Source organism: Camellia sinensis, chromosome 7 (assembly GCF_055761805.1).
Source record: "Camellia sinensis isolate YWXY chromosome 7, ASM5576180v1, whole genome shotgun sequence".
Taxonomy (NCBI): domain Eukaryota; kingdom Viridiplantae; phylum Streptophyta; class Magnoliopsida; order Ericales; family Theaceae; genus Camellia; species Camellia sinensis.
The window spans coordinates 36,397,224-36,411,068 of NC_138967.1; positions in this window are offsets into that span (position 1 = coordinate 36,397,224).

Sequence of the window (13,845 nt, forward strand, 5' to 3'; positions counted from 1 at the left end):
AGGAAGCTCCGAAGCCGGAATTTAATCGCTCCAAAGTGTTTAAAACTGAGTGTTTTTACGAAAACAATTTGCGCGAGGCGTTGGAAAACGCGCGTAAAACTCAAAACTGGAGAGAAAAGTGTTGAAAGAGGCAAGAAATGAAGTGAGGTTCGGCTGCCATTTATAGGCCTCAAGCCTTGGATTGCAAGAGCATCAAAAAGGAGGGAAAAAGACCAAAATGCCCCCGGAAAAAGGGCATGGCCGGCCGGCCCCTATTTCTAGCTGGCCAGCCATCTGCTTTTTGCAGAAATGGCCGGCCAGCCATCTACTTTTGTGGAAACCGGTTGGCCACCTCCCCTTGGGAAGATAAACGGCCGGCCATCATCCCCACATGCTCACCTAGCTCTCTGCAAATTTTGAGGAAGATCGGAGTTCCCGGGACCTGAAAAAGTTCAAGAAAAGTACACTTCCGGTCGTGAAATTGCTCCGTCGGGACTTCGGTTTCAAGTTCTGACATGTGTCTTATCTTCATTCATCGAAATCAAAGTGTATCCTTTTTGAATGAGTGGTAACATTTCAAAGAAGCGGATCGGAGGCCGCAATTGAGTTACCTTCGCCGAAACACATTTTTCCGTACTCGTTGTTTCATGACAAACGAGCACCCTGATTCCTGCTCGTGTTACATTATCTTGCATTTTCATGAACATACCTGCATTAACATGCGCGTTTCTTGATGTTAATCATACTTCTGTGTTTAAAAATGCGTTGTCACGCATGTTCTACTTTTGCATTGCGATGCATTCACTCACCGGCACTGCGTGTGTCGAATTTTCGAAATCACATTGAATCCATGTTGTTAGCATATTGTGCTTGTTGCAATTTCTCTCTTTTGCAGGCACGATATTGTATGTACGGTTCAATTGAGACTGGTGCGACCAGACGAATCGCGCAGGTATCGTATCTCCTCCGTGTGAGACGTGGCGGGGATTGAATAATCCTCTGCAATTCTTAACTGCATGAAATGTAGTTGTTGCTTTGCATTCTTGCTTAAAACTGTTGCATCTATTTGCGAATACTTGCTTCATTACAGCTTGCTGCATTTGCATGATCATTGAGTTATGTTCGGCTTCTTGCATATCATTTGCATTTTGCCCCCCCTGCCTGCGGGCATGCCTGCGGGCGCGTCTCTGTTTATCCAGTATGTTTGTCTAAGTCTTCGGCCTTGTCAAAAATGGGTCGTCTCTGGGCTTTGACATTCACTCCCGTCACTTGTGACTTCCGAGTTCTGTCAAAGAGGGGCAACTGTAGACACCCCATTTTTGACCGACCTTAAGACTCAGACGTCACCGATTGAGCGCTAGGTGATGTTGCATGATTTGCTCGTTCAGAAGTTTTAGAGTCGCGGCTGCGAGCCCCGCCTCCAGACTTCCGAACCCTTTTCTGTGCCTTGTCTCGGTTTGCGAGCCAGACTCGGTTTTCTCTGTTTCTTTTCTCGAGGGAAGGGAGAGGTCCCGTAGACCATCTCTCAATGTCCGTAGGCTACATTTGGTGGCCGTAGGCCATTTTGCCCACTTCGGAGTCCGGTTCCCGGTTTTCGGAGCCGTCAGGCCGTGTGCCTCGGTTCGGGACCGCTTAACCATCTCCTGTTGCTCTGATTTTTGGCATACATCTTATTTCATCCCTTTTGAGGGACACTGGGGGCTGAGAAACCCACTTCGAGGTCGAATACCATTTTCGGTGCTTAACAGCCCATTTTCGGGACCCCGAATTGCGTGTTTTGGCCCCGGAACGTTCGTTTTGCAACGGTTTTCGTTCATTTTTGGCAGGTACCTCTGTTTTATCACAGGGAAGGTCACTGAAGGGTGGGAGGCCAGCAATTGTTGCAGCAACCAGTTATTTCTCTTCCGGAGCCTCCCAGCGCCCGTTTTTCGCACTTCCGGGCTAATGTTGAATACCTTGGAGCTAGTGTTGCCAACTTTCAACCACATATCTGTGATCTACACATCTGAGAGGCCCCTAAAAGTTCATGGCCGGCCATTAAGGTCACCTGACCCTTTTGACCCCTTTCTTCCGGGCTAATGTTGAACCCCTTGGACCTTTTTTCTTGAACTTTGAACCACATATCTGTGATCTACACATCTGAGAGGCCCCTAAAAGTTCATGGCCGGCCAGTAAGTCAACTTGACCCTTTTGACCCCCTCTTTCCGAGCCATTGTTGAACCCCTTGGGCCCACTTTCTTGGAATTTCAACTACATGGTTGTGTTGTACACACATAGAACTACCTCCCCAATAGTTGGCCGGCCAGAAAATCACCTTGACCCTTTTGACCCCTAGCCGGCCGGCTAGGGGGTGTGGCCGGCCGGCCACCTCCAGCAAAAGTATGAGGCCGGCCTGCTTCCTTGCACTGTACCCTTTCCAGCTGTGGGGCAATATCCCCCAGATATTTTCTGTATCCGGGGGATATTTTGTGGGGGAGTTTTGCCCTCCTTCTCCCCCACCTTTACACCCCATTCTTGATCCTTATAACCAGCTGGTGGCCTTCTTCATAAGGGTTAGAAAAACTCTCCTTCAAAGCTCCATAGCCAACTCCATCTTCTTCCCTCTCAATTCTTCAAAAAACCCTAAGTCCCTAACCTTCATTCCTTCTACACCACCAAGCTCTACCACTACCACCTCACCTCCAGCAGCAAGGAAGGTTTCTAGAAGGCAAAAGAGGCTGCAAATCCATCCAAGAAGCAACAAAAGCTTGAATCTTCAAGGGTAAGTTACACTTTTAACCTTTTGAACCTTTTTCTTGATCTATTTCTAAGCCCCACTTCTTTTTGGTTTCAAGCTTCGGCCCTAACTGAAAAGGGCCATATTTTGAGCTCATCTTCACTTCTTATTAAGGGCTCAACCTTGTTTGAGCCCTCCATAATATACTTTCTTCATTGATCATCTTGTATGTCATGATTTTGCATGCTATCTTTGGCCCATGAGAAATCTGTTTTTGAGCATGTTATAAACTGATATAAGGCTTATTTTGAGCCCCTCTTCAACATTGGAGAAGGGCTCAACATTGTTTGGTGTTTCCATGTGTCACTTGTAGTTATATCCCCTATTTGGCCCCATTTTTGCATAAATTGATAGCCCTCTTTGCTTCTGTTTTTGGCTCTTGGTCCGAACTAAAAGTGGCCTTATTTTGGCCTATAATTCATGTTTCATTCACACTTTTTTTCTGTTTGGTGATTATTTTATATACTTCATGTTTTAACACCTTTTGAGCCTTGTCTTGCATCACATTTTTGGCATATTTGTATACTGATTTGAGGTCTGCCATATACTGTAAATGTTCATATTTTTGGTCCATCTTCAGTGTTGTAGAAGGAAATTTTTCAGTTTGATTTTTTCTTATACCACTTGCTTCATTACCCCTCTTTTGGCCCCTATTCTTGCATGCTATTTTTCCCTTACCTATACTCGCTGTTTGGCCATGTTTATAACTGTGAAAGTGCATATTTTGGGACTGTCTAGCTTCTGTCTTTGCATTGCATGTCCATATTGTGCATGTTTGGCATAGCTATAGGTCATTTCGGGCGCCTTATGTTGCATTTCGGGGCATTTCCTTGCATTTCATGTCATTTCGTTTCATTTCGGGACTATTTTCCCCATATTTTAGTGCTGAAATTCCATTAGTATGCTTGCATATCACTTTTGCCATATTTCATCACATTCTATCATCGCCTCGGTTTGCGTGCCCGTGTGCACGCATTTCGAGGCACTTCATTTTCTGCCATCGGCATCCGATGTGAGTGTGGCTGAGGCTCTCTCATGTTGGTATAAGCCCATTTGTCATTTCCATGTCATTTTCATATCATTCTATCATCGCCTCGGTTTGCGTGCCCGTATGCATGCATTTCGAGGCACTTCATTTTCGGCCATCGGCATCCGATGTGAGTGTGGCTGAGGCTCTCTCATGTTGGTATAAGCCCATTTGTCATTCCCATATCATTTCATCATATTCTAGCATTGCCTCGGTTTGCGTGCCCGCGTGCACGTACTTCGAGACCCATATCATCGCCTCAGTTTGCGTGCCCGCGTGCACGTACTTCGAGACACATATCACTGCCTCGGTTTGCGTGCCCACGTACACGTACTTCGAGACACATATCACTGCCTCGGTTTGCGTGCCCGCGTACACATATTTCGAGACACATATCATTGCTTCGGTTTGCGTGCCCGCGTGCACGTACTTCGAGACACATATCATCGCCTCAGTTTGTGTGCCCGCGTGCACGTACTTCGAGACACATATCATCGCCTCAGTTTGCGTGCCCGTGATCACGCACTCCGAGGCATTTCATTTCCATAGCATTCTGCATTTTCTCGGTTTGCGTGCCTGCGTGCACGCATTTCGAGGCATCTCATTTCATAGCATTGTGTACGTTAGGATTGTATCTTAGTTGAATTTCATGCATATCATGCATATTGCATCATGTCCGGAATAGGAGTTAGCCCGGGCACGGGAAACGAGGTACATTTCGTACTCCGAGTGACGGAATGTGTCTCAATTCCCCAGTCACCGACACTCCGGATTACCCATGATGGAGTTAGGTTTTAGCTGTAGTTTCATGTGCATTCATCCTATATTGAGTTGTGCATTTCGATTCCTCGGCCATCATGCCTCGGTATGCGTGATTGGTGGCACGAGGATCGAGACATGCATATATTTGTGCAAATACATTGCTATGCCCCTTTCCTGCTCTCTGTTGCAGCAAAACCAGGAATCAGCAACTTTCCGGGACTTGGCACGCTTTTCAAGAATAACAGGTGTAAACAGAGGCTAATTGGGGCATTCCGGTGGATTTCCGCGCAAGACAGTCCGGACATGCATCATCCACCAGAAGCAAGGCAGTCCCTGGCTTGCACGCCAGCTTTATTTGCTTTCTAGTTAATTCATTAATTAATTAGAATTCTGTAATATTTTGGACTGTAATATTCTTTTATTTTGGGGACTGTAATATTTGGACTGTATATTTATTCGGACCCTCCGAGTGAGGGCACAACTGTAATAAGTGTGCGTGAGTGTGATGTATGTCTTCCAACCCCACGTCTTTCTCCCTTTTATTTATCCGCTTATGATGGTTAGATTAGGGCATGTTTAAATTAGCATACAGTATGACAGCATGTTTGCATCATTCATCTGTATTGCATGCATCGGGCTCGACGCATCATACTAACTGCATTGTACTTTCAATTCCAAGTTGAATACATGTTAGTTGTAGCATTTCATATGCCATCTTAGAATAGCCGAGCCTACTATAGTTGCATTTTGCATGTGTTGCATTAAGCATTTTTGTATATTTAGGATCATGCATGATTTCTAATGTAGTTTCTGTTTTTGGCTTGGAGTACTCGGTAAGCTTTATGCTTTAGCATCCTCGCATGCGTGTGAATGAATGCCATGATAGCATGCTTACCATGAGGCTATGTGCTTATCTGATATATCTGCCCGAATGCCTGTGGGTGAAGGTCGGGTTATCTGAATTGGAATAAAACACCAAAATGTTTCAAGCCTACCTGCGGGTAGCAAACCATTTTCAAAAACAAGCATGAAATGTTTTGTTCCAATTCGGACGACCCAGTCTATATTTATATGCTGCGAGCATCACATAGTAACCTAGGCTAATAACCGGAATAAGAACACACAATGTTTTCAAAAATTGATACCATGGTTAGTAGAGGCCGGTCTATGACCGGGCGAGCGGGGGTGCTCACGAAGTGACCTTCCCCAATCGTACCCAAGTTCCCGAGCCGAGGCAACTTTGGTGATGACGGACACGTGGCCTTTTGGCATCGAGTCAGGGTTTCCTAAATTTCCCAAAATAAAATATTTAGGTAGCGACTCTGTATCTGGCAAAGCAGTCCATGTTTGGCACTTCTTTCAAAAATCAGTTTTCCTAAAAACGATTTGCCGGATTTGGACTCTTTGGTTCAGATTTAGAACCGTGACTACGAAAAGTTGAGTCCGAGCTGTAGCGAGGTCCCCCGCGGGCTTGTTACAAGTGGGGCTATGAGTTGGTGAAGAAATGAGTGTAGGACTTAAGGGTTTTGAGCTTGGAAGAGAGGGAGAAGAAGGTGTATGTATGCAAAGCTCTTAGGGCAATTTTGTAACCCTAATAACAGAGCTGGAGCCCCTGTTATATAGGCAAAAAAGGGGGGGAAAAGGGGGGAAAAATGGAGGGAAAACAATCCAAGTTTCCCGCCAAAAATGCACCCCCTTGGATACACAATCTGGAGGGAAAAGAGATGCATATTTGGAATGTGCCTGCAGCAAGGAGCATGGCCGGCCGGTTATCTAGGGCTTAGGTAGCCGGCCGGCCAAGGGTCAAAATGGTCAAGGAGAATTAATGGTCGGCCACCATAGAAAGAGGGCCTCCCATGTGTGCACAACACAGCCATGTGGTCAAAAACTGGAGAAAGTGAACCAGGAGAGAGAACAACCCACTTTTCAAAGGGGTTCAAAAGGTTCAAAAGCAATTATTGGCCGGCCACCAAATATTGGTGGCCTCCCAAATGTGTACATCACAAATATGGGGTTTAGGGTGCAAGAAAATGGCCCAAGGGTGGTCAACATTGGCTTTGAAGTGAGAAAAAACGGGCGACGGAGGGCGATGAAGGGATAAAGTTGGCTGACAGAACAATTACTGGCCTCCCACCCTTCTACGACCTTCCTAGCAATGAAACAGAGGTCCCTGCCAAAAATGATCCAAAATCGATGCAAAATGAAGGTTCGGGGGCCGAAACGCGCAGTCTGGGGCCCCGAAAACTGACTGTTAGGCACCAGGAGTGGTGTTCGACCACGAAGTCGGTTTCTCGAACCACAGTGTCCCTCAAAAGGGAGCAAATAAGATGTATGCCAGAAATCGGAGCAAACGGAGATGGTTAAGCGGTCCTGAACCGAGGCACACGGCCAACGGCTCCGAAAAATCGAAAACCGGGCTCCAAACGGGCAAAATGGCCTACGACCACGAAACGTAGCCTACGGCCACTAAGAGATGATCTACGAGATTTCTCCCTCCCTTCGGTAAGAGAAAACAGAGCCCGGTTCATAAACCGAGGCAAAGCACAAAAGAGCCTGGAAGTCCGGAGGCAAGGCTCGCAGCCGAGACTCTGAAACTTCTGAGCAAGCACAATATGCAATATCACTGAGTGCTCAACTGGTGACGTCTGAGTCTTAAGGTCGGTCAAAAATGGGGTGTCTACAACCACAGCTCCAGTTCTTTCAAATCCAGAGCCTAGGGAGGAGCTGTTCCTGTACTTAGCCGTTTCAGAGCATGCGATAAGTGCAGTACTAATCCGAGAAGAAAAAAGGGAGCAAAGGGTTGTTTACTATGCAAGCAAAACCCTAGCCGATACAGAAACGAGGTATCTACCCTTAGAGAAATTGGCACTAGCTTTAGTAATGGTTTCAAAGAAGTTGAACCATTACTTCCAGGCCCATAAAATTGTGGTGCTAACAGAGCACCTCTTGAAGTCCTTACTGCAACAAGGAGATCTGACAGGAAGAATAGCCAGGTGGGCGGTCACCCTAGGCCAGTATGACCTGGAGTACAGGTCAAGGACAGCAATTAAAGGCCAGGTTTTGGCCGACTTCGTGGCTGAGTTCACACCAGAATCCATCGAACATCGAGCTCCGTTGAGCAAGGATGAACGATGTCTAGACAAGTAAGGAGAAGCCCAGGTAAAGGCGAAAGAACAAAAGAAAAAAGAAAAACTCAGACCCTGCAGTATCTACATCGGCGACTCCTTTCGACTGTTCGTTGATGGGAGTTCAAACTGACAATGAGCGGGGACAGGAGTAGTATTGATATCCCCAGATGGGCAGGTACTCGAACAGTCAATTCGTTTGGGGTTCAAGGCCTCAAACAATGAAGTAGAATATGAAGCACTCATTGCAGGACTGAAACTGGCAGCAGCAGTGCAAGCAGATGAGGTAATAGTTTTTTGTGATTCACAATTGATAGTTAACCAGACAATAGGGGAGTTTGCAGCCCGAGATGAACGAATGTCGGCCTACGCAAAGGAAGTCATCAGACTGTCAGCCTTGTTTTAGAATTGCCGACTACTTCAGGTAAGCCGAGATGATAACAGCCACGCCGATGTGTTGGCCAACCTAGCTAGTGCAGTGCAACCTGGAAAAGCAAGGACAATAATGATTGACTACCTGTCGGGCCCGAGCATTGAACCACTGACCATAGAGCGCGAAACAATGTGTGTAGACATGGGACCAAGCTGGATGGATGCAATTATTGCATTTCTAAAAGAAGGAAAGCTGTCAGATGACCGCAAGGAGGCACACAAGATCAGATTAAAGTCGGCAAGATTCAGTCTGACAGCAGAAGGACATCTCTACAAAAGGTCCTTTACTGAACCCCTTTTAAGGTGCGTACACCCTTTGCAGGTTGAAGATTTTTTATATGAAATCCATGAAGGAATTTGTGAAAGCCACGCTGGGGGCAGATCACTCCCCCATAGGGCCCTTACCCAGGGGTATTTGTGGCCTTACATGCAAAAAGATGCAGAAGCCTATGTGAGGAAGTGTGAACAATGCCAAAGGTTTGCACTCTTGATACACCAGCCAGCTGCTGACCTGAACCCTGTATCCAGTCCTTGGCCATTTGCCCAATGGGGCATGGATCTCGTTGGGCAATTACCCCAAGCAACTGGACAAAGGAAGTACTTGCTGGTAGCAACGGACTGCTTCACTAAATGGGTAGAAGCTGAACCTCTTGCCAAGATCCGAGATGTGGACATGAAGAACTTCATTTGGAAAAACATTATCACCAGATTTGGGATTCCAAGAGCAATTGTTACAGACAATGGTACTCAATTTGACAGTAAACTAATCAAGAACTTTTGTGCAAAGTTCAAGATCAAGAACTACTTTTCAACCCAAAGCTTTCCACAAAGCAATGGACAAGCAGAAGCATCTAACAAAGTAATTTTGGATAGGATAAAGAAGAGGCTACTTGCAGCAAAAGGAAAGTGGGTAGACGAACTACCCAATGTACTCTGGGCATAGCGGACTACACCGAGAAGATCAACAGGGGAATCCCCCTTTGCCATGGCTTATGGCATAGAAACAGTCATTCTACTGGAGGTCGGCATCCCTGGGATCAGAACCCAAGGGGTAAGAACGGGACTAATGATGTACTTTTAGCCCGAGATCTAGATCTTCTAGAAGAACGAAGGGAGAAAGCTGCAATTCAGCTCGCAGCATACCAGCAACAGCTTGCCAAAGCTTATAACAAGAAGGTTAACCCAAGGGAATTTCAGATTGGTGACCTCGTCTTAAAAAAAGTCGTCGGCAACAAGAAGGATCCCAGAGAGGGCAAACTTGGCCCAAATTGGGAAGGACCCTATAGAATCATCTCAGTGCTGGGCAATGGGGCATATCGGCTTGAAGATAATGAGGGCAAAGAGTTGCCAAGACCCTGGAACACTTGTAACCTGAAATTTTTCTATTATTGAGATTTGACTTATTTTTTGCCGACGTCATAAATAAAATTTTAGCAAGATTCTTCAACACTTGTGACTGATAAAGATACATAATGTTGTTTCTGGAATGCATAAATAATGAGAACCCAAGTGGCACTCAGGTTCACATTAGGGGACAGAGAGAAGACAAGAATGTTTAACACTTGTTGAAATTTGTGGACAATTTACAAGTTGAAGTTAAACCGAAATCATTGTTTAACACTTGTTGAAATTTGTGGACAATTTACAAGTTAAGTTAAACCGAAATCATTGTTCAACACTTGTTGAAATTTGTGGACAATTTACAAGTTAAGTTAAACCGAAATCAATGCTTAACACTTGTTGAAATTTGTGGACAATTTACAAGTTGAAGTTAAGCCGAAATCATTGTTTAACACTTGTTGAAATTTGTGGACAATTTACAAGTTAAGTTAAACCGAAATCATTGTTTAACACTTGTTGAAATTTGTAGACAATTTACAAGTTGAAGTTAAGCCAAAATCATTATTTAACACTTGTTGAAATTTGTGGACAATTTACAAGTTAAGTTAAACCGAAATCATTGCTTAACACTTGTTGAAATTTGTGGACAATTTACAAGTTGAAGTTAAGCCGAAATCATTGTTTAACACTTGTTGAAATTTGTGGACAATTTACAAGTTAAGTTAAACCGAAATCATTGTTTAACACTTGTTGAAATTTGTGGACAATTTACAAGTTGAAGTTAAACCGAAATCATTGCTTAACACTTGTTGAAATTTGTGGACAATTTACAAGTTGAAGTTAAGCCGAAATCATTGTTTAACACTTGTTGAAATTTGTGGACAATTTACAAGTTAAGTTAAACCGAAATCATTGTTTAACACCTGTTGAAATTTGTGGACAATTTACAAGTTGAAGTTAAACCGAAATCATTGTTTAACACTTGTTGAAATTTGTGGACAATTTACAAGTTGAAGTTAAGCCGAAATCATTGTTTAACACTTGTTGAAATTTGTGGACAATTTACAAGTTAAGTTAAACCGAAATCATTGCTTAACACGTGTTGAAATTTGTGGACAATTTACAAGTTGAAATTAAGCCGAAATCATTGTTTAACACTTGTTGAAATTTGTGGACAATTTACAAGTTGAAGTTAAACCGAAATCATTGTTTAACACTTGTTGAAATTTGTGGACAATTTACAAGTTGAAGTTAAGCCGAAATCATTGTTTAATACTTGTTGAAATTTGTGAACAATTTACCAGTTGAAGTTAAACCCAGATTATTATTTAAACACTTGTTGAAATTTGTAGCAATTTACAAGTTGCGTTAAACCAGTATGTTGTTCAAACACTTGTTAAAAGTTTACAAGTTAAGTTAAACCAAGAAGTTTGTCTATTCGAGGTGTGTCACCCCGAGAAGATTACACAAAGAAGGAAGAATATGTTAAAGACATGCATAATATTCTAAGTATAGAATCACGCAAAAGCAGTCAAAGAGAACACAAAAGTACAAGCACTCAGTAAAGGAAAGTTGTATTAGCATTCAACAAAAAGGAGGAATGTTGGCCATATGGAGGGCTTACATTGTTTCAAAAACAAAGAAAAACAAAGAACAAAAGAAAAGACACGAAAACTAAGATTCCTCAGCATCGGCAGTGAGTTCGGTTGGGACCTCGGAAGATTGTTGAGGAGTCACCTCGGCCGTCTTCTTCGCTGCAAGCTCAGCATCAATCTCTTGCAAGGTTTCGTCTAGTCTCTTATCAACAATGGTGACGTCAGCTGATGCCTTCTCAGGAGCAGCGTCTTCAGGAATCTCATCACCTTCCTCATCTTGAGTCAAGTTTAGGATTTTCTCATTCTGAGGAAGGGACTTGACCCCAACAGCATCTTTTGGCTTCCTCACCAAAATCTCCTCCTTAGATTCAGAATCACTGCCAGATTGAGCAAGAGTTGGAGTTGGGGCTGGAGGGAATGGGAGAGGAATGAGGTCGGCATTTCTGAAGGGCGAGTCCTCAGGGAAATTAAGCTTCTTTAGAAGAGACATCCAACCAAGGGTGAAACCCTTGTTGCATGCCTGCTTCACTTGGATTTCATAAGCCTCCGTGACGTCGGCCATACCGTGCGCATATGCCTTCTCATCGGCATCCTTGATTTCGGCTTCTTTCGTGGCCAGGGCCTCTTGAAGCTCTTTTTGGGCCTGCTCCATCTTTTCCTTGGCCTCTCTTTTTTGGGCCTCAGAGACCTTCCTAATGGCTTCAGCAGATTCAACTTTTTCTTCAGCATCGGTTTGGGCCTTAATGGCGGCCTTAGCCTGGTCTTCCAACTTCTTCATTTTTTATTATAAGCCTTTATTGGTCTTTTGAAGAGAAGAGAACTCCCTCTTCATCTCGGCCAACTTCTCCCAGTTCTCAAAAGACTGAATTGAGAAGGAATGAGCATGCTGAATGGCCTGAAATTGAACAAAACGAAAGTTATTAGAAAATTTCTAAGTATGAAAAAGAAAGGAAAAAGTGCCAGATGAAAGACACTTACTTGAACGGAACGCTGAAGCATCAAGGCATAGTTCTCATACTCGCTGAACTCGGCGTTTCGCTCCAGATCGCCTGGAAGAAGCAGAGTAGTATTGAGCGCAACGCCGACATTGATATCATTGACGCTATCGTTAGCCATGACTGGCTTATCTTCCAAGGTAATTTCGGGGGCCCAGGGGGCAGCAGGTTTCTTGGACCCCGAGGTCGTTGCAGAAGATGACCTCGGCTTTTTTGATTTAGGCGATTCGGATGGTTGGGCTTCAAAGCGCCTCTTCCCAGCAGAGGGTTGAGATTTGTTACTCTCAGCCAACTTGGAGATTGGCAGAGCATCCTCAGACTCAATTTGAGTAACTTTAGCTTTTGGTTGAGCCTTTTTTATTCTTTTCGGCTTCGGTAAAGGCAGGGTTTGTGTTGGTTGTGCATCAACATCAGAAGGGATGCTGGCCAAGAGATCTTTTACAACTGGTTTAGGGCGACCCATCTCGGCAGTAGAAACTGATCGACGTCGACGGCGGCGTTGGGATATTGGAATCAAGTATGGAGCCGAAGTTGACGGTTGCTCGGCTAGATCACAGGTTGACCCTTGGTCTGTCCGAGATGTGGATGCGGTCTGTGGTGTTGTGGCAGAGGGTGGAGAAAGGCTTTTCTTCTTCCTCCTAGGGACGTCGGGCAAAGCTGACTTGTACGTTGGAATAAAATTGAGAAGCAGAGGCGCCGTTCGTTTATGAATTGGCAGGTCCAAGAGTCTCTTCAAATCCTTGCTGGGAACGAAGGATTGGTGAAAGTTCTTTGGTGGCTTAGGAACAGCTGCAAGAAAAATAAATACTAAGAAATGGATAAAGTATGAAAGACTTTAAAAAACAAGTAGGTATGAATGAAGGGCTCTTACCATTGCCCTCTACAAAGACTGGTCGAAGGAGAGGGAAGAGATGGAGGTCTTCATCTGGGGCGAACTCCCAGTTCCCCGAAGTAATGAAATAATCATCCCCAGCTCCCTTGTTGGAATCAGGGAGGTTGGCGACAATTTTGTATTTGGTGGACCTCGGCTTGAGGTAGTAAACGTAGCCGGTGTCTTTTTTGAGGCCACACATAGTGTAGCAATACTGGATATCGGCTAGTGTGATCCTCGCATTCTCTTGTTTTGCTAAGGCTATGATACCATTGATGGTCCGATAGGAGTTGATGGAAAGTTGCATTGGGTTCAACTTGTAATAATGAAGTATTTCACGAAAAAGGATGTTGAGTGGGAGCCGAAGTCCACACTCAATGAAGGCTACCACAGGGAAGGGCATGGAGTGATCAGTAGGCATGATGGAGTCATCATCCCTAGCCAACCTTAGATGGACGTCGGCTGGGATTTCAAACTCTTATCTAAAGAATTCTAGTTTGGATGGGGTGTTTACTCTATGTTTTCACATGCCCATGATGTCGACTTAAATGGAGATATCAGATTTCAGGAAGAAGAATTTTTGGAAGGTTTAAAGGACCTCGGCTAAAAACTTAAAAGTACACTTTGATAAAGGTTTGTATGGATCTAGAGAAAGTTCGTTTCAGTTTTTTCCTAAATTATGAGTTCTACAGACAAATCCCAAAACCTAAGTCTATGGAATTAAAGACTGAAGGCACGAATCTACAAAAAAAAAAAAAATAGAAACAAGAACGAGTTTTCAGAATCAAGAACAGAGATGGTCTATCAAGAGCATAAAGAATACAAGAAGTATAGGGCCAAGAACAGTGGCAAAAATACAGGGAAGTGGTGAAACAGTGCGTGTGTTCAAGATATGGGCAAGGGCAAAATCGTGAAAGAAGCCATTCAGATGGATGATTCACA